The following is a 26,665-nucleotide window of genomic DNA, read 5'->3' as shown; positions in this document are numbered from 1 at the left end:
CACAATGAACTTTGCATTTACATTTTAGCCATTTAGCTGACGTTCTTATGCAGAATGACTTACAATACAGAAAATAGAATAAGCATAATTATTGCCAGAAACTAATCATAAGGGGGTGAAGTGCCAGGTTTAGAAATAGAAAAGGCATTTTTTTTAAACATGACATGAGCAAGATCAGATGAGTAGAGTGCATAGATTGGAGTTTTAGTTATCAACATTTCTTCAAAGAAGAGCTGCTCTGGAGGCAGAAATAATCTAATTGGTTGAGTTAAACCTCAGTGGGCGGAGCCAAAGAACCACAGTTTTTCTGGCTAAGTAAAGTTAGATTGAAGCCCAGTGAAAAAGGCAAGAGGTAAGAGAGGAGGAAGCTAATATTATGAAGGCTCTGCTACTAGCTGAAAAAATACACTCTCGCCATACTAAGTTATCTAGATTAGCTAGTTAGCTAGCTGAGCTTCCAAGTTCAAACCAGTCATACTAGCCTATAGCTATCTAGGTAAGATAGTTAGCTAGCTGCTGACCTTCCAACATCATGAATGCCATGGTCAGTAATGAATGAAAATAAAGAAGTCATCACCATTTTTTCACCAGAGTTCTTTCTTTGCCACTAAAGTTTGCCAGTTAGCTAACTTGCTCTCTGAAAAATTGTGGTTCTTTGGCTCCGCCCACTGAGGTTCAACCAATCAGATCATTTCTGCCTCCAGAGCAGCTCTGCCTCTAAGAACTGAAACTTTGTAGAACTGAAACTCCAACCTGTGTAAAGTCCAGGTAGCTGAGGACTTTCTCTAAGTCATGAAGGCAACAGAAAATGATTCTGCATTCAGCGCACTCTCTGCTTCTCAAGAGCTGATCTGGGATCTGTGGCCGGCTCTCCTAATCCCATTCATAGCAATCGAAAAGCTGAGAGTGAATCTGGATGGGCATCTCCAGCGCTCCCCGAGATGAACGATAAACCCCCCACCTTTGTTTGATTTTCGAATCTCTTGGCATTCGCTCCCACAGCTACCAAAAGCGAGGCCGGTGTGATCGCAGATTATTTGTGTTCAGCAGCATTTCACACACAGACTGAGCAAAATATTCGCACCAGCAACGTCTTTGTCAGAATAGGTGTCAGGTTTGCTGTTGGTGGATGTTTCATCACTAGACTCACTCCTGTAGTCTGTATCTCATTCTCATATATAAACCCAACGTCTCATCATTATGCAAGCTCTGGTAATCATAATTACAGTCCTCTGGGCAACAGGTCAGCCTTTTAGGATTAAACTGGCATTGTTCTGCACATGCTAATCCTTAGCAAATGCTGCAGATTACTCCATGATGGCTTTTGTATTAAGTCCAATGCTTATTCAAAGTACCCTAAGCCTATTCCACTTTCATTAATGACCCAATGGCCTTTTTTGTCCATTGTCGCTGGAGTGAAAATGAAGGCCTCCGTTTCAGAGCTCAGCATGTCCACTTTGAAAAATATGAAAATTATTATTCTATATAGCTACCGTACTATCCTCATCAAATCTCACTATTTCAGGAGCGAAAGCTTGCACTTAGCTAATACTTTGGCTGGTATCCCACCATGAGCCGTGCTTTAATGCCAGCTATCATTTTAGAAACAGAAGGTGGCATCTTTTTCTCAAGCGCCGCACGTCTCGGTTTACAATAGAGCTCTTCAGACGCGCAGCAGGAGGGAGCGCTCCATGTCGTGTGATTGCCTGCAGCATCTTCATCCGGTAACAATTCAGCAAGTGTTCGGGGCTATCTCGCTCCGAGACGCTGTGCATCTTTAGGCGTCTGTATTTCCAACGGCAAATGTCACTCCAACAAGTGAAGGCGGCAGAGAGCGAGGCTTAGATTCTCTAATTACACTACCATGAAGCAATTATGCAATTATGTACACAGGGGATGATAACTAGAAGTGGGATGGAAGGAGTCACATAGTTCTGCACAGTACTGCCTTGCACTGCAAAGTATATACATCTTAACTTCATAATTTCATCTTGTATTGAGCCGTAAAATTGTATTTTTTCTAAAACGAGTGAAAAAACTAACCTGAGGTGAGATCATTTCATTTCTTTTAATACAATCCTCAATAAATAATTACTTTAAAGATGCCCTTAAGCAAGGCACTGATTGTATTTGTGGAAATGTGTGAATGTGAAGCAACTGCAGGGCTGAAAAAAAAAGCATGTATGCTCAATCATCTTTCCATGGATAAATAAAGGTTAAAAGAGAAAAGTTTTGTTCAAGAATTTTCAAAAAAACAAGTGACTATCTTGAAAATAACTTGTCTAAAAGAAAGTGATCTCACCCTATTAGCAATTATTTGGACTTGTTTGTTGAGAAAAAAGTACTTTAAGATTGATTATGAGATTAAATTACTTGTAATTATGGCGATTTGTTTTGGTGTGTAGCTGCTGTGGCGAAGCTGTATTGGCTTTTCAGTCAAATTAACAAATTGCCATTTGTTGGCTGTAACATCCAGTTTGAGAAATGACATGATGGTCCTGGTTTCAGAAAGGATTATGATTTTCTAAACAGCTGCTGTCTACAATGGCGATCATCTGTCGGTGGCTTTTTCTGATGGCATGTCATGTGTTTGGACATATTTGTGTATTGGATGCAGTTTGGATAAGTGAGTTCCAGCGTGCAGTCAAACTTAGTGGGGCATGTCAATGTGCAATTTCACTGATGGATTCTGCAATCTCCAGACTTCTGTGGGGCTCTGGGTTCATGGAAACATTAGCAATATGGTTTGTGTGCCCATTTAACTTAATTGCAGGGGAGCTTTGTATAGCTCAGCGGGTATAGCATGGCTCTAACTGTGCGAGGGTTAGGGGTCCCATTTCCTCTATAGCTCAGACTGTGGAGAACTACAGCTAACACTGCTGCCCGCACTAAAACAAGTTTACATCCACAGTACTGCAAGATGCTGTGGACAAAACAACAGATGCTATTGCAACGCTGAAGTGCTGCAGTAAAAGAATCAGGAGTGATTTCTTGTGGATATTAAAGTTAAATGTATTATTTAACTTCACCGTTTTAGCACAATAACCACTTCATTACCTTTTCCACTTTCTCTCCCGCTCCAGAAAAAACAATATAATACTTCTGTTCCTCTTCTTCTCCCCTTAAGAACACAGGCTGTTCTTAACCAGCAGTACAATCATGTCTTACACTACAGTATGTTAGTTAGAATTGGTAGGAACTCAAAATTCTACTTTTCAAATCTCATCATTTCATCTTCCAGTTGGTTTGATCAATAAATGGGTTTGATGCCCATCCCAAGTTAATCCTGGATGTCTTTATTTTTCACTGTACTAGATATTATAGAGGGTTAAGAGAAGAAGAAATGATTATATCACTCTGAAATCATCTTTTAATAATAACGCAATAATATATTTTATTTGTAAAGGTACTCAGATGCTTCACAGCTTCCCTGACTCAAAAACTGACAGACTTGTTAAGTTATTTTATCTTGTATCCAGACTTATCAAGCTTATTTTAGATTTTCTTTTGTGAAATCATCTTACTGCACTGGCAGATAATTTCACCGGTTTCAAGAAATTTGACTTTTTTTCCCCCCAGGATAATGTAATTTGTTTCAGGACATTTACTTGCTAAAAGTGAAATTGTCTTGGAGAAAGTTTCTCGTTTCAAGATTTTCTTCATTGTTTTATGATTTCTTGAAAGAAGTCATATTGGCATGAATCAAGTGAAATTTATTGAAACCAGCAAGATTATCTGCCAGTGCAGTGAGAGAATTTGACTAAAAATATCACAATATGATAGGTCTGGAAACAAGATAAAATCAGTTGACAACTTGGCATTTTTTGCAGTGAACAAAATGGTCAAAATCAAAGTTCCTCAAGTGTCTCAGTGGCTCAGTTGGTGAAAGAGCGGACCATGTAGCCTCAGTGTTACAGATTCACAGCCGACTTGGGACCTTCAGTGCATGTTGTTCTCTTCTCTCTCCCATCCTTCTTGTCTCTCTGCGCTGTAAACTACCCAACGAAGCAGAAATGCCATGGAAATATCAAATTTAATGGGACCCTACATGCTAATTGCTCCTCTTCCTGCTGAGCTCTGGTATAAATTGCCATAGGTGTTTTTTTTTTTTAAACTTTCTAATTTAACCTTTAACCCCGTCACTTCCTGCCCCCCTCCCCCTCCCCCTGAAGAGGATCAACATGTTGGAAGTGATTTTTCCATCACCTTAGACTACTATGATGGCTATTAACCATATGAATATAATACAAATAAAAAACAATTATCATTTAACTTGAGCTGCTCTGGTTAGCAGCTTGTGTTACAACAAAAGCAGCTTTTATCACCAGTTGCTGCAACCAGTTTGACAACAAAACTCCTGTTATTATGTATAAAGAAGTAAAACAAAGCCGCTCACACTGAAACAACATCAACAGAATGCAATTCACCAGCAACAAGTACAGACTACAATTAGAGAAAAATGAAAACTAATCGTTCAAACAGATAAAGTGACAGTAAAGCAGCAGGCGAGGGCTTTAATAGTTGGAACGAGGACACTGTCAACAGTCAGCGGTCTGCCATAGATTATTGCTGTCATTGTTATTATCCCTCACTGCAATTTCATTGCACATTACCATATGTTTCAGGCAATAATTTCATCACTCATTTCCAAGTAATGATCAACAGCCTGTTGATTTGAAAGTGGAAAGTTCAGGTTTTGAATGGTTTTGAATGGCTGAGTGTGACTTGATGAGTACTGAACTAAATTTAGAGTCAGATTCAGAAGCTTTATTGTCTGTTTTCACTTTCTTTCATAGACTCTGCTCAGATGTTTTGTCTGATGATGGGCAAAGCGAGTTCCAAAAAGCATATTTTACTTTAAAATCTAAAAACCAAACTCTTGAAGTACATACATATATATGGTAATACCCAAAATTCAAATGGTCAGTTAAGTTGTGGATTGAATCTTTTGAAGGCTTATTAGCACACATTTCACATAGTATATTTACATATACTTTTAGACATTTATAAATATATTCATAAGCCTGTGTGAGTCTGAGTTTGACAGAGGGTAAAAAAAATAGAAATGAAAGCAGTAAGATGTTTCCATGCCATGTGCTAACCGGCTTACGCTTACTCTGATTATGACCTTACCCCGATTAAGATTGTGACATAAAGGTTTTAACATGAATATCTCAATAGTCTGAATATTGCCTTAATCGGGTTGAGTGCACGTGAACATAACAAGCATCTTGTTCAAGAGTCTAAGTCAGGACTTAGAACTTAGAAAAACTTTAATGTCCTCCAAGAGGCAATTTGTGGTACAACACAGAACATATAGACACATTTAAAGCACATCAAATCAAATAAACAGAAACGACAGTAATTCAAATCATCTATAGCAGCCATCATAAATACCATCACAGTCCAGGCAGACATTTAAACTGCATATCGATAACTGTATACCTGAGCATATAAACCATTGAAAGCACATCAATAAACAGAAACCACAATAATCCAAAATCATCTATAGCAGCCATCATAAATATCCAGGCAGTCCAGGCAGACATTTAAAATGCATGCTGATAACTGTATACCAATAGTTAAAATGAAAATATCGAGTGAGTATACTACAGATCCCCTATGTATCCATATCCACTACATTAAAGGCTGCTACAGTGATTAATACTGAGGTTGTCCATCCAACACCATGTCCTTCATAAAGGAGACATACTGTAAACTCCATCGCTGTGAGCAGGACTTGAACCTGCGAGGGGAAACCCCATTGGATTTCAAGTCCAACGCCTTAACCACTCGGCCATCACAGCTTCCTTCTGCATGGGCTCCTAAAAGTTCAGATTGTGGTGTTGAGCGTTGGTTGAACAAGGTTCAGTTATGTTCATAAAATACGTACATGCTAAACAGCACACCGCAATGAGCCGGGTTCGAACTTGACTAGGAAAACACCCCTTGCTTTCAAATCCAACGCCTTAAAGGAATAGTTCACCCAAAAATGAAAATTCTGTCATCATCTCCTCCCCCTCATGTCAGTTGAAAAAACAGGTGAAGTTTGTCCATATAACACACAGGGAGGCTGCCAGCACAACTTGGTAGCAGCCTTCTCCAAAACAACTGAAGTCAATGGGGACCTGTTCTTTAGAGTTCCAAAACAAAAACAGCCAAACAATCACACTGTGAATAGAAAGACCTATACACCATTATTTGTTGCAAATCAATCAGCTGTAGTTAAGATTTGCACTAAATGATGGTGTAAATATACTGTAGGTCTTTTTGGAACTCTGAAGAACTGGTCCCCACTGACTTCAGTTGCTTTGGAGAAGGCTGCTATGGAGTTGTGCTGCAGCCTCCCTGTGTGTTATATGGACAAACTTCACCTGTGTTTCAACTGGCATGAGGGGGAGGAGATGATGACAGACTTTTCATTTTTGGGTGAACTATTCCTTTAAACACTTCCCCATCATCTTCCTGATCGGTCCACAAAAAACTTGATTTAGCAAAATCATTGAGATCGCTTTAGTCGTTAAAATAAAAAATAGTTAAATGCCACTTATAAATCTGTAAGGAATGGTTAAGTCATGCAAATATAGCTAATGCAGGGTTTGGTTGTCTTTGTAGCACATGAAACCGTGCACCGCTGTGAGCAGGACTTGAACCTGCGAGGGGAAACCCCATTGGATTTCAAGTCCAACGCCTTAACCACTCGGCCATCACAGCTTCCTTCTGCATGGGCTCCTAAAAGTTCAGATTGTGGTGTTGAGCGTTGGTTGAACAAGGTTCAGTTATGTTCATAAAATACGTACATGCTAAACAGCACACCGCAATGAGCCGGGTTCGAACTTGACTAGGAAAACACCCCTTGCTTTCAAATCCAACGCCTTAAAGGAATAGTTCACCCAAAAATGAAAATTCTGTCATCATCTCCTCCCCCTCATGTCAGTTGAAAAAACAGGTGAAGTTTGTCCATATAACACACAGGGAGGCTGCCAGCACAACTTGGTAGCAGCCTTCTCCAAAACAACTGAAGTCAATGGGGACCTGTTCTTTAGAGTTCCAAAACAAAAACAGCCAAACAATCACACTGTGAATAGAAAGACCTATACACCATTATTTGTTGCAAATCAATCAGCTGTAGTTAAGATTTGCACTAAATGATGGTGTAAATATACTGTAGGTCTTTTTGGAACTCTGAAGAACTGGTCCCCACTGACTTCAGTTGCTTTGGAGAAGGCTGCTATGGAGTTGTGCTGCAGCCTCCCTGTGTGTTATATGGACAAACTTCACCTGTGTTTCAACTGGCATGAGGGGGAGGAGATGATGACAGACTTTTCATTTTTGGGTGAACTATTCCTTTAAACACTTCCCCATCATCTTCCTGATCGGTCCACAAAAAACTTGATTTAGCAAAATCATTGAGATCGCTTTAGTCGTTAAAATAAAAAATAGTTAAATGCCACTTATAAATCTGTAAGGAATGGTTAAGTCATGCAAATATAGCTAATGCAGGGTTTGGTTGTCTTTGTAGCACATGAAACCGTGCACCGCTGTGAGCAGGACTTGAACCTGCGAGGGGAAACCCCATTGGATTTCAAGTCCAACACCTTAACCACTCGGCCATCACAGCTTCCTCCTGTGTATCAAGGAAGACTGTATGGTGAGAGAGCAGATGATGCTAAGGCTCATCAGCATAAAACAAAATTTCTGTTCCGTAACAATCAGACACCTTCCTCACATCAGCCTCGCATCAGCTCAGCAACACCGCTGCTGTTTCTGAGAGGCTGTTTCACTCAAATCGCTATCTGCCTTGATTTTCTCTCACGCTGCACATCCTCAGGTCATCCAGCCCCACTTCAGTCTCGCTGCTCGTGTCTCGCAGCTGAATCAGCATATAGATTGTGCCATGTGGGATACAGATATGTTTAAACATAAGCAATATCAATCTGTTTAGAGATGTGTGTGTGTGATGGCATAACAAGAGAGAGCCAGTGTGGTATTTAGCTTTTTTTTTGCATTACTGGCCTGTCAATGCTGCTTTCTTTAAGAAAGAAAGAAAGAAAGAAAGAAAGAAACAAACAAACAAACACACAAACAAACAATGCAAAATAACACATATATATATATATGTATATGACATATAACATATATTCTTTGCAGATGCATAAAAAATCCCAGCAACCACATCTGGCTCCATCATGGAGGTTAGGTGGATAATTAGCTATGCGCAAATAATGGCTAAACTAGCACAAAGCGCCCTTCGGCCGTTTCTAACTTTTCCCTCTAACTCCCCCCTGACCTCTTCCCCCTGATCCTTCCGGCCTAGCGCCGTTGTTCGGATAGACGGTTCCTCCGGCTTGTGGGTTCGCCTCTATGGCGCAGAGGGCATGCGTGGAGGGCGTCCTCCACGTTCCTCCGTCACCGACCTGCCAGTAGAGAGACCGAGCCCCGTCTGCCCCAGTAGTCGTACCACGGAGCCCGTCACGGGGTCCCTCACCCTCCCAGGTGCTGGACGCCTCCCCCCTGTATAGCTGTGGCGGGCTTTCCCAGCAAACACGTTGTTTCTCTTACCCTCTACCGAGCCTGCCCCTGGGCTCACCACGGCCGTGTCTTCGGGGAAAACCCAAGCAACGCGTCGGACCCCCCTATCACTAAGCCTCGGTCCGCCACCCCCGGTAGCCATTGGCCCGGTCCGCGGCGGGGCCCAGATGCGCGGCCTGTGCGGGTGTCTGAGCGCTCCGTCCCGGCGGCCAAAGGGAAGAGGCTACCTGGTTGATCCTGCCAGTAGCATATGCTTGTCTCAAAGATTAAGCCATGCAAGCCTAAGTACACACGGCCGGTACAGTGAAACTGCGAATGGCTCATTAAATCAGTTATGGTTCCTTTGATCGCTCTAAGGTTACTTGGATAACTGCGGCAATTCTAGAGCTCCCTCTCCCTTCCTCCATCCACTCACACACAACGTTGCTAGCTAACTTGTGTGTAAATGTTAGGCTACATTAGAAAGGTGAAAACATTATGTTCTTACATTTAGATTTTGCCCCGGTTGGGGTTCAGAATTCTTACCTGACTCGTCTGGAGTTTTGCTAGCTTGAGCCAATTTCTTGCGCTTGGCCTCGCGATCCGAGAGTGATGGTCGCTTCTTTTTGGGCATTTTAGGACTTTGTTCTTTGTCCTGGCTCGCGCTGACATTCATACATTTGATCTTCAGTCAGGTAAACCAATAGGAGCAGAGCTCTCCTATGGGGCGGACCATCATTGGTGCTGCTTCGGCAGCGGGGTAAACCAAGAGGAGCAGAGCTCCCCTATGGGGGGGCGGACCTCCACGATATACAACAAGAGAGAGATACTTGAAACATTGTTGTGGTGTCATTGTAGGTCAGTTCACTAACGTTCAGTAAATGTGTGATAAGGTGGATTTGTTTCCAAATGTAGGTTACTATGACACAGTAAACTGTCTTGTCTTTAGCCCTAGTCTCTACTCCAAAACACTCTGAGTTGTAGCTTGAGAAGAGTCAGCTGTGGCCTTGGCCAAGTGTGGGAAGCCCACAAAGAACCCATACAGGGCCTATAGGTGGGAAAAGACTGTGGGCCCTGCATGGGCAAAACCACAGTGGGCCCTTGTGGGATTAGAGTGGGTTTGCCCCAGCCCACATTGCCCACAAAAACCCCACAGTGGCCCCACATGGGCTTGTCTGCTGGGTATAAGGACCTCCAATATGGCTGCCAGAGGGTGTGTTACATCACCTGAAAGCCCTCTAAAATCCCCCAAATCCACAAAACTCACAACAGAGTGCTTTTGCATTATTCACTGTAAGACAGACAATAAGGTGACATCAAAGCCCGCTTAGGTTTGGAGCTTAATCATGGCAGCTCTTTATAGAAATCGACAGGGCTATCTTTATTTTATGTAATGCTCTTTGGTGTGTGTGTGTTCATCAGTGCATCACTTTGTCCGTCTTTGTAAGTTTCACTTCAATGCGTGGGTGTGTGTGGGTGCATGCATATGTTTGTGTGTGTGTGTTTGTGTATGTGCGTGTGTTTATGTGTGCATTCATGGAGGTGTGTGTGTGTGTGTGTGTGTGTGTGTGTGTGTGCATCTGCTTATTCACCCTCAGAGAAATTCTTTTTACTTGAGTGCTGTCAGCAAATTGTGCTCTCAGCATGCCCACATACCTACCGAGGAGTGATCAAAGCACTAAGTATGGCATTATCAGAGCATATTTTCACTCAGATCAAAGATAAAAGTAATAAGAGGGATGGTTTTGCTTTTTGTTTATAGAGTTAGGAAACGGTAGACACATTTTTTTTCAAATCCTCTGTGAGCTGAAAAGGCGTTGATTCAACTTTTCACTTCAGTATATAACTTAAAATCTTCTTGTAACAAGGAATTAGGTCATGTGTTCACTCGGCTCCACCGAATAAGCCTTTCCTTACATTCCTTAGATTGGCTCTGAACTGAATATGAACAGGATTTTAGGGAGAGTCATTTGAAAATCAAATCCTTCAGTTACAGATCACAGTTCAAATGGTTGAACAAAGTTGAACATCTCAAGTCAAGTCACGAGGGATAATCATGTTTTCTAAGAAAGACAGGCAGCACGGTCTAACACCAGGCATGGGCGGAAATTACGGGTGAATCTTGTGCGTCCACGCGGCGGCCATATTGGTACGGGGCAGCCGCGTCTCCTACTGCATGTCTGTCTATGGAGGCAGGAGGTCTATCCACAATTAAAATCATCATAACTCGCTGAATTTTCGACCGACTTTCAAGCGGTTTGGTTTGTTACAAATGCCAGACGTGTATTTATGATACAGGATACTTGGTTAAATTAAAATGCCGGTTTTCATACCAAAATACTTTATCTTTTGTAGATGGTAACAGTAATATTTCTTTAACTTACCCTACGTAATTAGGTTTTAAGTATATTCTTTTTTTCTTACTGCATGTAAAATGGCTTCCACTATGTAATTTTGTTCATAATTTTGGAAATATATAAAGACATAAGGGTTTCTTCTATATACATGTAATGCAACAGTACTTTTGGCGGTACCTTTGGTGTCCCCTTCAGGAAATGCTCTTGAGAAATTTTTCTGTTTATTGTCCCCCCCAACAGTGAAATGAAATGAAGTAGGTGCCCAAGTCCCCAACTAGGGCAACTCTCATTCTGAGAACGAGAGTTGGGAACCACTGGTTTAGTCTGGTTATCTCTGATAGAGCTTGAGCTAAATCTTTCTTCGCTGTGAGCAGGGTTTGAACCTGCGCGGGGAAACCCCATTGGATTTCAAGTCCAACGCCTTAACCACTCGGCCATCACAGCTGATTGTGTTAAAACCCTTTATGTTTTGGTTTTCTCCAAAATACAGTATGGGGAAACAGTTTAAAATCAAACCACCGGGCGTAGTTGCATCTATCAACTACAATTAAGGGGGAAACTAAATGTTAAAGAAGTCAAAATTAAGTAGTGAGATTCTGGATAGGATGAATTGAAAAGTAATTCATCAACAGGCCAGTGTTGTAACACGACGCCTCCATCCTGTGTTCTTTAACTGCAGGGTAATCAGGCAGAGACTCGAGCATGTCAATCATAATATTGAAGGAATGCAGCAGATTGCAAACACTAGTCTGGATAAAAGATACGTTGATGTGAGTCTGAGGAAACAGCAGTGTTCAGAGCTTCGAGGGGAGACAGCGACCTTTGGATTTCAAGTTCATGGCATTTGCCATGTAGTTAATCAGTGGAGTACTGCAGTTCAGTATTTAATAATATTTGATTAGGGTGTTTGAAATTCATGTTAGACAGCACCGTTTCAATGCCTGTTGTTCAACTGCAGGGCATTCAAAGTGTGGAGTATCTCTATCATTAGAAATTATAGGTCGAATTTCATAATAAGCAACGAGGAACTCTTAACCATTGGCTTTTCACCGCTGTGAGCAGGGTTTGAACCTGCAAGGGGAAACCCCATTAGATTTCGAGTCCAACGCCTTAACCACTCGGCCATCACAGCTGCATGTACCTAGTTTCATAGTCTGGGTAAAAATAAGATTTGATATGATTGTCTGATGAAAAAGAAACAAATGTCAAGACCAGAGGTGGGGACTCGAGTCACATGACTTGGATTGAGTCAGACTCATGTCACAATTTTAGTTGCTTGAGACTTGACAATGCATGAAGAGAATGCTTGAGACTTGACTTGTCTTGGGTTCTGGTGACTTGGGACTTGACTGTGACTTGAAAAGGTTTCTAAAGTCTCGACAAAAGATCTTGTGTTTTCTATGAGATATTAAATTGATTCTGGTCTCTTGATTTGTTCTGACTTGACTTGCTGTTCTACATTTAGACTTGAGACTTGACATTAATGACATGGACTTGACTCAGACTTGACTTGGTAATCTAAATTTAGACTTGGGACTTGAGTTGAGACTTGTGCCTCAAGACTTGGGACTCGAGCAGTATTGACTCGGTCACACCTCTGGTCAAGACAGACTGTGACAAATGTAAGTGGGAGCTGGTGAGTATAGCAGCCATTGATGAATTTTGAAGTCTTAAAAATTCAGATCTTTGATAAGAACGGGTGAGAAATCGAGCTGTATCCTACATCGAGTCAAACATCTGAACCACTCAGCATTCATAGCTGAAAGAAGAGAAGTGGAGTGTGAGCCAGAAAACCAAAGGAGACAGAATATTCCTTCAGTGAAATAAAATTAAAGGATATGGTCTCACTTTATTTGGATAGTCCAATGTTGAGTCTCAACTTCCAATCAAGTGACTATAATGTGTAATTGCTGAGAAAAGAATAGAATCCAGCACACTGTCTACACTTGCTTGATAATTTATTACGACATTTCGGTCATCGGACATTGAACTTTTTGGTTGTTGTCCTATGCATCTGTTACTCAAAGACCTTTAGGTGTGCAAAAAAAATATTTTCTCTATAATGTGTCATTATAGGTTCAAGTGATACTCATAATTGTGTAGTCTATAGATATTCATTGTTTGGGTTAGGGTTAATCTTAGGGTTGGGGTTAATGTTAAATAAGTTTGGGTTGGGGTTACATAGTCTATAGAGATGCAGGTGACACTTTGTTGAACATCTACTTTCTGTCACCTGATAGTCAGGTGAGTATCAACATTGGACTATCTAAATGAAGTGTTACCAAGGAAATTAAAGCAATGACCAGTTGGGAATTCAAATTCAATGCTTAATCCATAGAGAATAATATTCAAATATTCAAATATTGGAGTTTGACAACGATGTTTTATAGCAGAAATGGGAAGCCTTCCCAAAGAGCAGAGTTTGTTGTAATACAAGGCCTTGCATCTTCTGTTCTTTAACTGACAATAACTATTAATAATTAAGGTTTCATTTTCTATGGAATATTAGTCTGGATAGGGAACAAGTGTGTGATGAGGATAAATGAATAGGAAGGTGTTGAAGTCTCAGTAGTTCAGTATGTGGAGCTGAACACAGTGGGGACAAGAGTCCTTCGTTAAAAGCTGCAAGGACAGCTCAGACCCCATCGCTGTGAGCAGGGTTTGAACCTGCGAGGGGAAACCCCATGGGATTTCAAGTTCAACACCTTAACCACTCAGCCATCACAACTGGATCTGAAGCTCTTGGCTGTGAGTTAGGACCTTAAATTAAAGACTCTTCATTCTTTGCATGAAGGCAAAATTAAATCCAAACAACTTTGAAAACACAACTGCTTGGAATTCAAAGGTGTTGCTTCGTCGACAGAGCATGTTAGTCCACATAGAGTATCTGAATTTAAAGTCACAATGAAACTGCATTTTAGGCATATACTGTATATTCAGTGTGACTTTAACACACAAGACAGCACCATATAAGACCACTGTTTGTTATTAAATTGGCACTGGAAAGCTTTTGTCTTGTGTTGCTTAACCACATAAGATTTTTAGATACAATCACAGATGCCACACATTGAACCAGCAGTTCGCTGTGAGCAGGGTTTGAACCTGCGAGAGGAAACCCCATTGGATTTCAAGTCCAACGCCTTAACCACTCGGCCATCACAGCTCCACCTGGATAGCCTTAGTGGAAGTTAGGAGCTTTAATTAAAGAGTCTAAATTCTAAATGATGTCTAAATATTATTAGAATTTTGGGGGTTCACAAGATGATTTATGGAATAAGAAAAACACATATTTCCACTAATGAAACTTAGTAGAGAATTTATTGAGAACCACTGTGTGACAGAACCAGTACCTTGTTATAAAGTTACAACAAATAAACTCCCATCTTCTGGTGTTCAAACACTCTCCACTTGAGAGCAATGGGTGCTACACACTTCACCAGTGCCTTCCCAACACAGCGCTGTGAGCAGGGTTCGAACCTGCGCGGGGAAACCCCATTGGATTTCGAGTCCAACGCCTTAACCTCTCGGCCATCACAGCTCCATATCAGGGCTCTTTAGGTTTCTTAGTCTGGATAAAAATAAGATTTGATATAATCGTCTGATGAAAAAGAAGCAAATGTCACAATGTTAGTTGCTTGAGACTTGACTTGACTTGGGTTCTGGTGACTTGGGACTCAAGTGACTATAGTGTGTCTATTATAAAGTCTACTGAGTTTCAAGTGATACTCATAATTGTGTAGTCTATAGATATTCCAAGTTTGGGTTGGGGTTGCATAGTGTGTAGAGATGCAGCAAATAGGCAAGTGACACTTTGTTGAACATCTACTTTCTGTCACCTGATAGTCAGGTGAGTATCAACATTGGACTATCTAAATGAAGTGTTACCAAGGAAATTACAGCACTTAGCAGATGGGAATTCAAATTCAATGCTTAATCCACAGAGAATGTCCTACTATAAAATGAGGAAAACTGTCCGTCTGTCTGTCTGCATCCATTTTGCTCCTCAATGGGTTGGCCAATCAATCTGACACTGCTCATGGGCATTGAGCATTGGCATAGGCAGGGACTGATGAAGCTGATTTTTCCATTTTCCCAAATTTACGCTGTTTAAGCGCATTTTTGGCAAGTCTGCACGGAGTTGTGGCGTGCGCATCCCCGGGTATGGAGTAGTATTAAAATATTCAAATATTGGAGTTTGACAACAATGTTTTATAACAGAAATGGGAAGCCTTCCCAAAGAGCAGAGTTTGTTGTAATACAAGGCCTGGAAAGCTTGAATCTTCTGTTATTTAACTGTATTATATTCTGACAATTTTTGCATCTAAGTGAACAGAATTCACAAAAGCAATTCAGTAAAGATGAATCACACACCTCTGAGAGGAAAGGGTTGAAAGTGCACAGGAACATTGGATTTCAACATCTTAACAACATCTTAACCACTCAGTGATCACAGGTTTATTTTTTCTAGGGAACAATAGTGTGGATAGGTTTTCTCTACATTTTGAAGCCTCAGTAGTTCAGTATGTGGAGCTGAATACAGTGAGAACAAGAATCCTTCCTTAAAAGCTGTAAGGACAGCTAGTAATGTTACGTCTGACTCCGAAGCTCCGAAGCACGGTTCAAACTCGGAAGTACTTTCAAGTGAACCACAGCTTCGGAGCTTGCTTTGTTACGGAAAATGTCACGTGAAAGATGACGTTCGAAGCAGCGACTCGACTGCTTCATTCCCGCAGTGAATCACATGACTGCTTCGATTTGCCGAGTACCGGGTTTGTCAGATTTGAAACGTATTGGCGGCTTTCCCTTTAAAATGAACTGTAAGAATGAACAAATCATGGGTTGTAGTATTAGTATAGCGTTGTCGTTGTGGACAGTCGATTAGATTGCGTTTATTTCTGTATCATGATTGAGCCACAAAGAAAGAGCTGCCGTTCCCCAGTGTGGGAATATTTTGAATTTACAAGGTTGTCATATTACACAAATGCCTTTGCCTAAATAACAGTTTTACTTGATTTCTGTTTGAAACAGACATATAAATGCCCAACCAAATCAATGTGTTTGTGCAGCAAATTCCAGATAATAGCAAAATACAGGCTATTTCAAAACGTATTACTGAATTACCTCTGCCCAAGTGCCCAATGACAGTCTGTCCTTAAGCACTTTCTCCCTATTCTTTCACTTTATCGGGAAGTTCTTGTCTTTATTCCCTTTTGTTCTCCTGTCCTTGCGTTTATTATCAAAAAATATTCACTCTCACACTCAATATTTTATTACGAAGTTTGAACCACTGAAAAACACAAATCCAAGCACACGTATTTTGAGCGGGCAAAGGCTTACTCACTACACAGACCAGTCACCTACAGGAGGGCTCATAGACTACAATGCTGTTACTAGTCGTCTGGTTTACTGTGCTACACTCTGTTCACTAGTAGAGGCGACGTGTCTCATCTCATATGAAGCTTTGAGTGCTGAACCCATTTTCAACCCAGTGTGTCGGAAAACAGTGATGACTCAGAAAGCTTCAATTTGCCACCACTAAGAACAGCTCAGACTCCATCACTGTGAGCAGGGTTCGAACCTGCGAGGGGAAACGCCACTGGATTTCAAGTCTAACACCTTAACCACTCGGCCATCACAGCTGGAACTGAGCACAATCAGCGGAAGATAGAAGCTTTAATTAAAGAGAATCTAAATTCAAAATTATCTCTATTATTGGAATTTGGGGGGTTCGCAAGATTATTTATGGAATAAGAAAAAAACGTATTTCCACTGTCTTAGAGAAGCAGAGAGCACCATGTAAGGCCAGTGGTGTTTGTTATAAAGTTACAACCAAAATACTCCCATGTTGTGTTGTTCAAGCACTCTCCGTTTGTTGATAAAGCAAAGGGTGCTATACACCTCACCGGTGCCTTCCCAACAAACCGCTGTGAGCAGGGTTCGAACCTGCGCGGGGAAACCCCATTGGATTTCGAGTCCAACGCCTTAACCTCTCGGCCATCACAGCTTCAGTCCACAAAATTGTCTGTAACTTGGCTCATGAGTCTCTCTATTGTGATCAGTTGGTATTTATGACGAAACAGCTTTAAAATGGCATGAGAGAGAGTGAGGGATCAAGAGAGATGGTGTGGAAGGAGGAAATGTAAGGCAATGCTCTATGGAGTGTAGACTCGTATTAGTTGTTTTGAATATTTTACGATGCCCGCAACAAGTGCTGAATTTGACATCTCAGGATATCAAAGGCTCAGCTGATGCAGTTGTTGCCGGTCCATTCATCAAGCAGGACAAACATTAATGAGAGAAGTTAAACCGGTGTCCATTAAGCTGGAGATGAATGCAATAAAACCACATCAGACAGTGGTGATCCACACCCAGATGCCTGACCTTTCACCTGGCCACCTGCTCCACTGGCTGCTCCACATCACCGCATGCAAAGTGAATGGGATTAAACTTATAATGCTGAAATGAAAGAGCGTTTGAGGTTACAAACGTGCCTGATGTGGGAAATACTGCAGTGAGGCAAAATGTATTTTGAATACTCAAACAAAACAAAGGGAACTGCCTGATTTGCCTTAGTTAGTGATGTGTTAATGTTTGCTTCTGCCTTTCCAAAGACCTTCATAATCAGCGTAGCTAACAGTTTCTTCACAGTTTGCAGCGTCATGCTACAATTTGCTGTGTCATGCTTGCATTTCATCCTGATTAAAGCACATTACAGCTGACAGGATACACAGTCAGTTAGATTTTCAGTCAGAAAGCATTTTGGATCTCTTCACCCAACAGTCCCCTTTTACTCAGACGTCCCTTTAATGTGTACAGCGACTTATTTTCTGGCCCATTTCTTCATCAATACCTTTCTTTCTCTATAACCCCCCCCACACACACACACACACACACACACACACACAAACACATGTACATCCCAACATACTCCACCCTGCTGAGATAGTGCTTTCTGCAAACAAGCAATTTGTTTTGCCATATAGTGTCTACAACGCTTACTTTGGTCAACTAAATGGACTGAACTGTAGGAATAAAATGTCTGAACATGCATGTAAAAGCATTTCATGCTCATCTTCTTTCAAATATGATTAAAAAAAAAAAACATATCAAGCCAATTCCAGTGAGTCCCAGCTTTCTCTAGATTGTATCTGGTTTGTATTTTGCTTCAGTTTTGATTCATCACTATTTGTGAGCGGAGAAGATTTCCCGCCAGTGACCAGAATTTAAATACACACTAAAAATAACAACAAATAAATAGGATATTATACATTATCAGTCTGTGTCTGTCTGTCTGTCTGTGACCTTGTATGCTTACAGCCTACATCTCCTATTTGCCTGAAATTGGCTTTTCAATGATGTTGGGACGTTTTGAGGCGTAAACCAGTGGTTCTCAACGTGCGGTCCGGGGACCACCAGGGGTCCTTGAGAGGGTTCCAAGGGGTCCCCAGAAAATGTATGAATCGTTAACCTTTATTTCATTTACACAATTAGAGAATGTAGAAGAATGACTATTTTGATCATAGTTTCTCTGTTATCTGTCTACCTACAATACAGATAGTCATGGAATTCTGGACAAAATCATATCAACAATAAATATATTTTCAGATTTGGATCCGAGAGACAAAATATTATCAAATGGGGGTCTGTGGCTCTAATTTGGACTAAATTAGGGTCATTGATATGAAAAAGGTTGAGAATCACTGGCGAAACTATTTGCTGTGGGCGTGGCCAGCAGTGAGCTGGTTGTGGCTATCAAGGTGTGGCTATAGCGGCCACAGAGCAGGGAAACCACAGCAACAACAATAATGGCAGAAAGCAGGAAGAAAAGAAAGAACAGCAAAGCTAAACATGCAGATGACAAGACCTGGAAATCTACTCAATTAGAGGGAATGGGACGCTCTTCTCTGCTGCAGGCCCATTTTGTGATTTAGACTGATAAGACGGCTGGATTTTAACGTAAAAATCTTGCCTTGTGCAGCTCTAATTTAAATATATATATAGTTGTTTACTGTCACATATAGTCTGTCTTGTCTTGCACTCTCCCTCTGCACTGTATATGAACTCTTCTTATTCTCTGTGTCAGGATGTAAGGCAAAACTCTGCACCAACCTTCATTATACTTGTCATTTAAAGTGACTCTGAATCCTCTTATATTACTTCATTTACTTTCCCCTCATATTCCCCGTTTTATTACATACTTAAGATCGTTTCCCAGAAGCCAGTGAGTCAGATGGAGCGATATATTGCGGGGCGGGTGGCGAGGTGTCTGTCCAGTCCGCTGTGTGAGTGTTTCCTCTGGAGACGAAGCCCAGCTGGTACGTTCCTTATCTCGCCAAACACCGCTCTACAATCAGGGTCTAGGGGAGATTACTGAACCAGCCAATGAAACAGGCAAGTCTTCATCCAGTGTGGTTGGAAGCTAGGCCGCCCTTCACTAGGCGTAGTTATGGCCAAGCATACCAATAGACGCTTAACCAGAACAGAATATATGGTTGGACTTGCAGTTTGTTAAAATGCGCTTGATCTCCTGTTCTGTGTGTGTGTGTGTGTGTGTGTGTGTGTGTGTGTGTGTGTGTGTGTGTGTTGCATCAAACGTTGATCAGGTATTATGGTAAAGTTGGTTTGTCGTCATTATAGCCAGATGTTCTTGTGTGAAATGACAGTCAAGTTCCCTCTCTAATGATTTGCAACTTCATAATTTGGAAAGATACATTGAAATAGAATTACATAAAGATAATGAAGCTTTGTTTTTGTGTTACCAAATTTAAAAAAAAAAAAACATTTGTTGGTAACACTTTACAATAAGGGTCACTAAGTTAAGGGTTAGTTAATGCTTAATAAGCATTAACTAACCCTTAATTAACAGTTAACTAATATGTAATTTACTAATGGTGTTCATGTTAACTAAGGTATTAATTTATACATTATTTAATAGTTTATAAAGATGACTATTAAATAATGTATAAATTAATACCTTAGTTAACATGAACACCATTAGTAAATGATTACCAGACACATTAGTTAACTGTTAATTATTAAGCATTAACTAGCATTAACTTGACCCTTATTGTAAAGTGTTACCCATTTGTCTATGGAACAACTTGCTAGAGGATCCTTTGAATCCTCATATATGAACTAAGAACTAAGAAAATAATAAGAAATAGAGAGTTGGGAAACAAGTAGGAGAACATATTATATCCGATATCCAAATATCAAAACCACTGTTAACTAATTCTGAGGCAGAGGATAGACGAACCGCTCCCAAAAAAGTTTGCTCATTTCTTCTTTGCCCTTGAGGAAAGACAGTACGCATTACAAGCAAATGAAACCGCTTGCCATTAATTACGCCTAGCAAATGAGATTATCCACAGCTGTCAGACCACACACACACATCACACACACATCGGACAGCGAGCGTGTGCTTCTCGCTTCCCCCCTGCCATGCCTAATTTCATTATTCTATTAAATAAGCTTCATTAACAATGACTGGATGGAGAAACTTGGCTTCTAAGGCTTGATAAACACAAGCACTGTGGAATATGGAGCGATACCATCTCTCCCTATTCTCATTTCTGCTCCGCTCTCCTCTGTTCTCTCCTCCTCTAATGAGTGATAGTCTTCGGGTTCACAGTGACTGTTAGATTAAATAATGAACAATGAGCATTAATATCTGCATTTGTTCTAGGTTTTGCGCTATCTGCTATCAAACGCAGTGATGCCGTTACTCGGTTTGCAGCACGAGGGGAAATATAGAATGAGGTACGCTAAGAAATGGTGAAGCTGAAGTTAAAGTATGAGCTCATGAAACGTAGAGCCTCTCTGATTTGTAAGATGTCTCTCTAAAGCAGAAAGAGAAGCTGTGATGGCCGAGTGGTTAAGGCGTTGGACTTGAAATCCAATGGGGTTTCCCCGCGCAGGTTCGAACCCTGCTCACAGCGTGGAACATCAGATATATTTCACAGCTGTAAATGTATGTTGAAACCTTATGAGTGACATGCTTGAGATTTGAAATGCTCTGCACTCAAAGAACAGGAAGAAGAAGCCTTATGAATATCTATGTATGAGTACTTTGTGAAAACAGGAGGTATGGCCAGGCTATTTGTAATTTCCGAGTTTCTAATAGCAGAATAACAGGAAGATACAAAGGTCTGGAAAGGAATAAAAGGTTTTGTAATTTGTGTAATGACTGTCTGGGGGATGAATATCACGTTTTGTCTGAATGTAAAAACACAAACATTGTTGAGAATAGAAAGAAGTACCTGCCAAAATACTTTGTAAACCATCCGTCTATGTTTAAACTTATATTATTATTGCAGACAGATAAACCAAGGATAGTATGTAAACTGGGTGCATTATTGAGTAATGTTCTGCCTCTCTTTAAATGACTTAATTTGTGCTAAAGATCTATTCTGGTTGTCTACCATTGTACTGCTGTTTTGTTTTATGTTTGTACTCCATACCACGATGTGTGGTCTAGAGTAAATAAAATCTGAATCTGAATCTGAATCTGAACTGTACATGGTGTTCTTCTCTTATGCTGTATTCTGGAAGGATTCGTTTTCAGGACAAGTCCCCATGAAATGAACTCCCATTGCATTTAATTCCTGGAAAACAGATTATCTTGTGACCTCATGCTGCACTAGTAGCCGTAAATATACATTTCTACCCAATAAAACTCCCATCAAATCAAACTGCCTTTCTCTCCCTGACTGATATTCCATTGTTTTACACTTTTGAATGAGCCCTCACTGCGTTATGTTTCAACAAGAAATGCATCAAATCAAGGAAGTAAAGATGCTGTTTCATGGGATTTTTAAGTAATTGCTAACACAGGACATTTGTAATGTTAATAGCCAATTCACACAGTAATCAGTCTCTAAAATTACAGACATGGGAGTGTCTACTTCATGTACGCCTTGTCATCACACCAAAAATGTACCATGTGTCATACATAACTTCTGCAATTGACGCTGACGTACCCGAACAATAAAAATACAGTATGACTACAAGAGCAAAGAAAAGTTTGAGACTTTGCTTCTGACCTCAGTTTGGGGTGAACGCCGCTTCCAAGCGCAGTTTAAGCAGATGGTCCGTTCCCGAAGGAAATGACACAATATTTGCCAACAACCTCAGTGATGTCGATTTGGACGGGACTAGTTTTACCTGAGGTAATTTTTTGTGGCGTTTTACAGAAGGTAAAAGAGGTTGCAACTGATACTGACAAGGGCGCGTGCTCTAGTCCGTAAAAACTACTGACATGACATATTCGGACAGGATTAAAGTTACAGTTACATGCTCTGGTAATGATTACATTACCCCACCTCCTCCTGTGAAACTTATCCGGTCCAGATATCCTGTTAAAGCTGCACTGCAGCTGTTTTATTAAAAAATACACCTGTCTTATCCTCTAAATCACAAAGTGGGGCTGCAACAGAGAAGAGCGTCCCATCCCCACTAATTCGAGACGGCATAGATTCTCCATATTTGCCCAAATTCAGTTCTGGTGGCGGGAAAAACTCTCGGTGAGCAGTAAGTGAGAAATCAAAATTTAAGAGTTAAGTACAAAACTGTCGCAGCCAGTGAGCGCTCTGTCCAGAGAAACTCCACCTGACGCTAAGACAAAGACATTTAGTTTACCGAGATTGCATGACATGATTTCTGGGTAATGAAGTCCTTCAAATTTTCAAAAATTCAGACAGTTACCTCCCGATGCCACCTGGGGCCGCCAAAGTGCAAAGTTGCATAGTGCAGCTTTAAAGGATAAGGCCGGTGTTTTTTAATGCATTGCTTACCGTCAACAAATCCTATGAAAATAACAAAATCAACAATGTGTTTGCTCTACTCCCGTTACTTTCTGACTTCCCACGTTCTGTTTTTAGTTGCCAACCTGGACGTCATTGGCTCCAATTGTAAGCTAAATACCTTGAAATACAGCTCACAAAGACATAGTTTACATTTTAAAAATCGTTAACCATGAAAAGTCAGGCTGTTGTAGTTATTACCAAATCAAATTCAAATGGGAACAAATTCTTCATTACGCCGGGGACTATTTTCAGTGCTAAGGAACTACTTTCCTGAGATCGCAAACGTGTTTACAGACGACTTATTAAGTTGTTTGAGGAAAAAGTCGGCTGTGATGGTGAAATATGCTGCCCAGAGCAACGGCATGGCTCTTTGACGTGTTTTTAATAGTTTTTTTAATACAATGGAGTTCTATGGCTGCTGGGACATGGCTGCATTGGGCACCGGCTACATGGACGAAATTTGATAGCAAAACAAAATCATTGTTGATTTTGTTATTTTCATAGGATTTGTTGACAGTAAGCAGTGCATTAAAAAACACCAGCCTTATCCTTTAAAGAGCAGGGAATGAAAGTCTTATGGGCCTCAGATGGTGTCTGGTGCTCTTAGGAAACATGAATGTCAAACTAACACAGCTGTGTATAAAATACTTATATGGTTGACAACAGATGGTGAACTGTCACACGATGACGAGAAAGCTCTTTATAAAAATCATTACGCAATTTGACAGTGTGGTGGAAAATCCTGAAACATACTGGACTACTGTTAAAAAAATGTAAACAAAATCCACTGGACTTAAAATAAAAGAGTGGTGAAATGTCTTCAAGTCCTTATTTCAAGTCCAGTGGATTCTGTTTACATTGTTTTTTTGCTTCACATGTTCTGTTTTCAACCATATAAGTGCTTCATACACAGCTGTGATGGCCGAGTGGTTAAGGCGTTGGACTTGAAATCCAATGGGGTTTCCCCTCGCAGGTTCAAACCCTGCTCACAGCGATGGAGTCTGAGCTGTCCTTACAGCTTTTAAGGAGGGACTCTTGTTCCTATTCAGCTCCACATACTGAACTACTGAGACTTCAAGATAGAGAGAAAACCTTCCTGTTCATGTCAGTCATTCTCATCACAACCCTATCCAGACTACACTTTGCTCTATTTATACCTGGAATTAGATAGACCCTTCTGCTTGTCAGTACTTACTGTGCGTTCAGACTGTGAGCAACATGATTGACAAGTCACCAGAAGTCCATTCAGTTCCTACGCAGCTGATCGACCAGGGAAACAAACTTATTGGCCACAGCAATGGTCCATTTCTGGTTTGAGGATACAGTGTAAATGGAGTAGACATTCCCATTTCTGTAGCTTTGGAGACTGATTACAGATATATCTCTTACCCCATGTGAATTGAACATTAACATTACAAATGTCCTGTGTTAAAGACCCCATGAAACAGGCATCTTTACCTTGATTTGATGCATTTCAGTTCTTTTGGACATCTTACTACCTGGATGACTGAAACAAATCTACACAAACATATGTACCTTTTACTGTGCAGCACATACCTGCGTTGCAAAACAGCAGCCACAAATCCACTGGAAAACCAATTTTCCAGATTTGTTTGTGATCAAGATTACAGGTACATCAAGCTAACACCTTGTCATGTCACCTGATTAACCTCTGCTTACATTCAATGCGACGTCTGTGCACTTTATTCTAATGCGCCTCTGCTGCAATTCACAAATGGGTGTGAGTTAAATGCTACGAGAGTGGGGGAGTGTGTGCATATGTATGTGTGAGAGAAAGAAAAAAAAGAAAGAAAGCGAGAAAATGACAGGAAGAGAGGGAAGGCGAGAGAGAGGTTAGCTGGTGTAACCTAAAGACAAACACAGTTATTATCTTTTTCATCCTAAAATAAATGGCCCCATTAGCTGTGATGATGCAGGTCATTAAAACACCTCCAACCTCCACCTGCCGCTGCCTTCAGAAGCTCCAGACTCACATCATTACATTCACATCCCATCTCGCTCATATCAACCCACCACTTTAATGGCATCACACGCCTAATATAACTGCAAGGTGCAAGGTTAATGTGGAATAGTTTAGTCTGCACTCTTCATTATTCAAATGACTTTTATTTTAGATGCAGCGCCCTCCAGAATTACTAGTCAATGGTGGTAAAAATGGGCCACAAAGGCTGTAAAAAAAAATACTTATACAACACCAGAGAAAAAGCTAAATTCTTTCAGAAATCAAAAACTTTTTCATACTTCAGTAATATCTAAACATTTCTGAAAAAAGTGTCACACATAGTTATATTCTGTTGTAAAGCTAGAAAATCCTACACCAAATCCATCATTACTTTGTTGTATGATCACTTTCACTGAAATTCAGTAAAACTCCTTCATGTATAATGGTATATTCCTCCATGATATTTATTCTGAGTGCAGAATACAACCAATTATGGATATGAAGTCTGTGTTTTGCTCTCTTGCACTCTACTCCCTCTCTTCTCTCTATCAATATGCTGTATTTATTGTGGCTTTGACCCTTCACCTCCTTGCTATTGGTGGCTTCTAATGTTGGTGATCTAGAAATTTAAGATTATCCTGCTGTTGCACTCATTGTAAGTCCCTTTGCGTCAGCTAAATGCCTATAATGTAAAATATGAATGAATGTTTTCATTCCAAAAGGCTACATATCCATTCTGGAAGAAAATTACAACCTAAAATTCATCAGTCAGTACTTCAAATGCAGATAATTATAGCATTTAAAATGAATAATTTTGTAAGTAAATGTCTAAATAGCTCATTACTTTAATGTTCATTCATAAGATGTTTTATAATCATGCTGTAAGAGCAGGCATTGGACCCCAGGGAAAATAGCTGACATCCTTGTGCACAGCTAATGGGGATCTTTATCAATAAACAATAAACATCAATATTTTCAAATGGTGGATATCAAATATAATTGCCACTGCGGTTCATATTTTTCAGTGTTTATGGCTGTGTGTGGAGCATAACCTGCCCCAGTTCTCCCAGTACCAAACACAGGCTGCTAAATGGTGGCAGGGCATCAGATAAATCTCCAGGGAAATGGGGTCACTGGTTCAGATCAGCAGGGTAATCTGTTGTCGGTGTGTCGGTGCTCAGGGTGTTTCCTGAAGCCAAGTCCTAACATCAATAATACAGAGAAGACATGGAAGATAAGTTGTTATGCTTAGAGCAGGGAAAGGCCTTTGCACCAGAAGTAGGTTTTTCAGGAATGAAGAAAACAATGTATATTTTCCCACTGACACCCTTGTATTGAAATTATACACTGGGATTTTAACAGGATGTACAATAAGAGCCCAAAGGTTACGATGCTCACTTACACGTTACCTCATATTTTTTTCAATGGTAGAAAGAGTATTTGTACTTATTTATTTTTGATGTGCTATCACAATATTCTTTGAAATTTTTTCATCATAATCCTCACCATTATACTGCTGTGACGGAAAAAAAACGTCACTGTCAGGTAAAAAACTCATATCTCCAAAATGTTTTTTGACAAACAGCCTTGTTTTTAGCTTGACGACAGTTCATTTTTGACATTACCTAACAGGTTTTGAACTGGTATAAGCCCAAGAGGCTGGAGAATTTCCCAACCCATAGAAGAGCATGTTCAGCTGTGTGAAAACATGAAAATCCCCAAAATTGGAGATACAAGGTTTTCACCCGACAGCGACAAAATGTTACATTTTCCGAGTATAAAAAGTTGGGATATCTTCAATGACGCCTAGCAAAACAGAGATCACACAGAGACCAAAACCTTTCCCCAAAAACCTTCAAACCACTCGTCAAATCCTCTGAACCATCACACAAAATCTAATGATAAACAATTGTACTGGATTCACAAAATTGTGTGACAGGTTTGCCAAGAAAAGCTCATTCCATTCAAGCTCCTAGACGCTTCCTGTGTGAAAACCTCGGCCCTTATCACCTGCACCTTTCAATTACCCC

General features: G+C 40.5%; 12 non-coding genes across 12 annotated transcripts; 2 read left to right on the top strand and 10 right to left on the bottom strand.

The window, feature by feature from the left end:
- Positions 1 to 5,725: 5,725 nt before the first annotated feature.
- Positions 5,726 to 5,807, bottom strand: trnas-uga (transfer RNA serine (anticodon UGA)). Its single transcript has one exon. It is a non-coding gene; the product is annotated as a tRNA-Ser (tRNA).
- Positions 5,808 to 6,632: 825 nt separating this feature from the next.
- trnas-uga (transfer RNA serine (anticodon UGA)) lies at positions 6,633 to 6,714 on the bottom strand. Its single transcript has one exon. It is a non-coding gene; the product is annotated as a tRNA-Ser (tRNA).
- An 825-nt stretch (positions 6,715 to 7,539) lies between these two features.
- trnas-uga (transfer RNA serine (anticodon UGA)) lies at positions 7,540 to 7,621 on the bottom strand. Its single transcript has one exon. It is a non-coding gene; the product is annotated as a tRNA-Ser (tRNA).
- A 3,609-nt stretch (positions 7,622 to 11,230) lies between these two features.
- trnas-uga (transfer RNA serine (anticodon UGA)) lies at positions 11,231 to 11,312 on the bottom strand. Its single transcript has one exon. It is a non-coding gene; the product is annotated as a tRNA-Ser (tRNA).
- Positions 11,313 to 11,918: 606 nt separating this feature from the next.
- trnas-cga (transfer RNA serine (anticodon CGA)) lies at positions 11,919 to 12,000 on the bottom strand. The gene has a single exon. It is a non-coding gene; the product is annotated as a tRNA-Ser (tRNA).
- Positions 12,001 to 13,514: 1,514 nt separating this feature from the next.
- On the bottom strand, positions 13,515 to 13,596 carry trnas-uga (transfer RNA serine (anticodon UGA)). Its single transcript has one exon. It is a non-coding gene; the product is annotated as a tRNA-Ser (tRNA).
- Positions 13,597 to 13,949: 353 nt separating this feature from the next.
- On the bottom strand, positions 13,950 to 14,031 carry trnas-uga (transfer RNA serine (anticodon UGA)). Its single transcript has one exon. It is a non-coding gene; the product is annotated as a tRNA-Ser (tRNA).
- A 293-nt stretch (positions 14,032 to 14,324) lies between these two features.
- trnas-cga (transfer RNA serine (anticodon CGA)) lies at positions 14,325 to 14,406 on the bottom strand. Its single transcript has one exon. It is a non-coding gene; the product is annotated as a tRNA-Ser (tRNA).
- Positions 14,407 to 16,425: 2,019 nt separating this feature from the next.
- trnas-uga (transfer RNA serine (anticodon UGA)) lies at positions 16,426 to 16,507 on the bottom strand. The gene has a single exon. It is a non-coding gene; the product is annotated as a tRNA-Ser (tRNA).
- A 283-nt stretch (positions 16,508 to 16,790) lies between these two features.
- trnas-cga (transfer RNA serine (anticodon CGA)) lies at positions 16,791 to 16,872 on the bottom strand. Its single transcript has one exon. It is a non-coding gene; the product is annotated as a tRNA-Ser (tRNA).
- A 3,852-nt stretch (positions 16,873 to 20,724) lies between these two features.
- Positions 20,725 to 20,806, top strand: trnas-uga (transfer RNA serine (anticodon UGA)). Its single transcript has one exon. It is a non-coding gene; the product is annotated as a tRNA-Ser (tRNA).
- Positions 20,807 to 23,584: 2,778 nt separating this feature from the next.
- trnas-uga (transfer RNA serine (anticodon UGA)) lies at positions 23,585 to 23,666 on the top strand. Its single transcript has one exon. It is a non-coding gene; the product is annotated as a tRNA-Ser (tRNA).
- The last annotated feature ends 2,999 nt before the right edge of the window (positions 23,667 to 26,665 follow it).

This window comes from Centroberyx affinis, unplaced genomic scaffold (assembly GCF_046629955.1).
Source record: "Centroberyx affinis isolate AG114_WGS23_722 - 3 ecotype Tasmania unplaced genomic scaffold, CSIRO-AGI_Caff_v1 ptg001077l_1, whole genome shotgun sequence".
NCBI classification, from domain to species: domain Eukaryota; kingdom Metazoa; phylum Chordata; class Actinopteri; order Beryciformes; family Berycidae; genus Centroberyx; species Centroberyx affinis.
The sequence above is the reverse complement of the archived record's forward strand: the minus strand, read 5'-3'. Positions and strand labels throughout refer to the sequence as shown.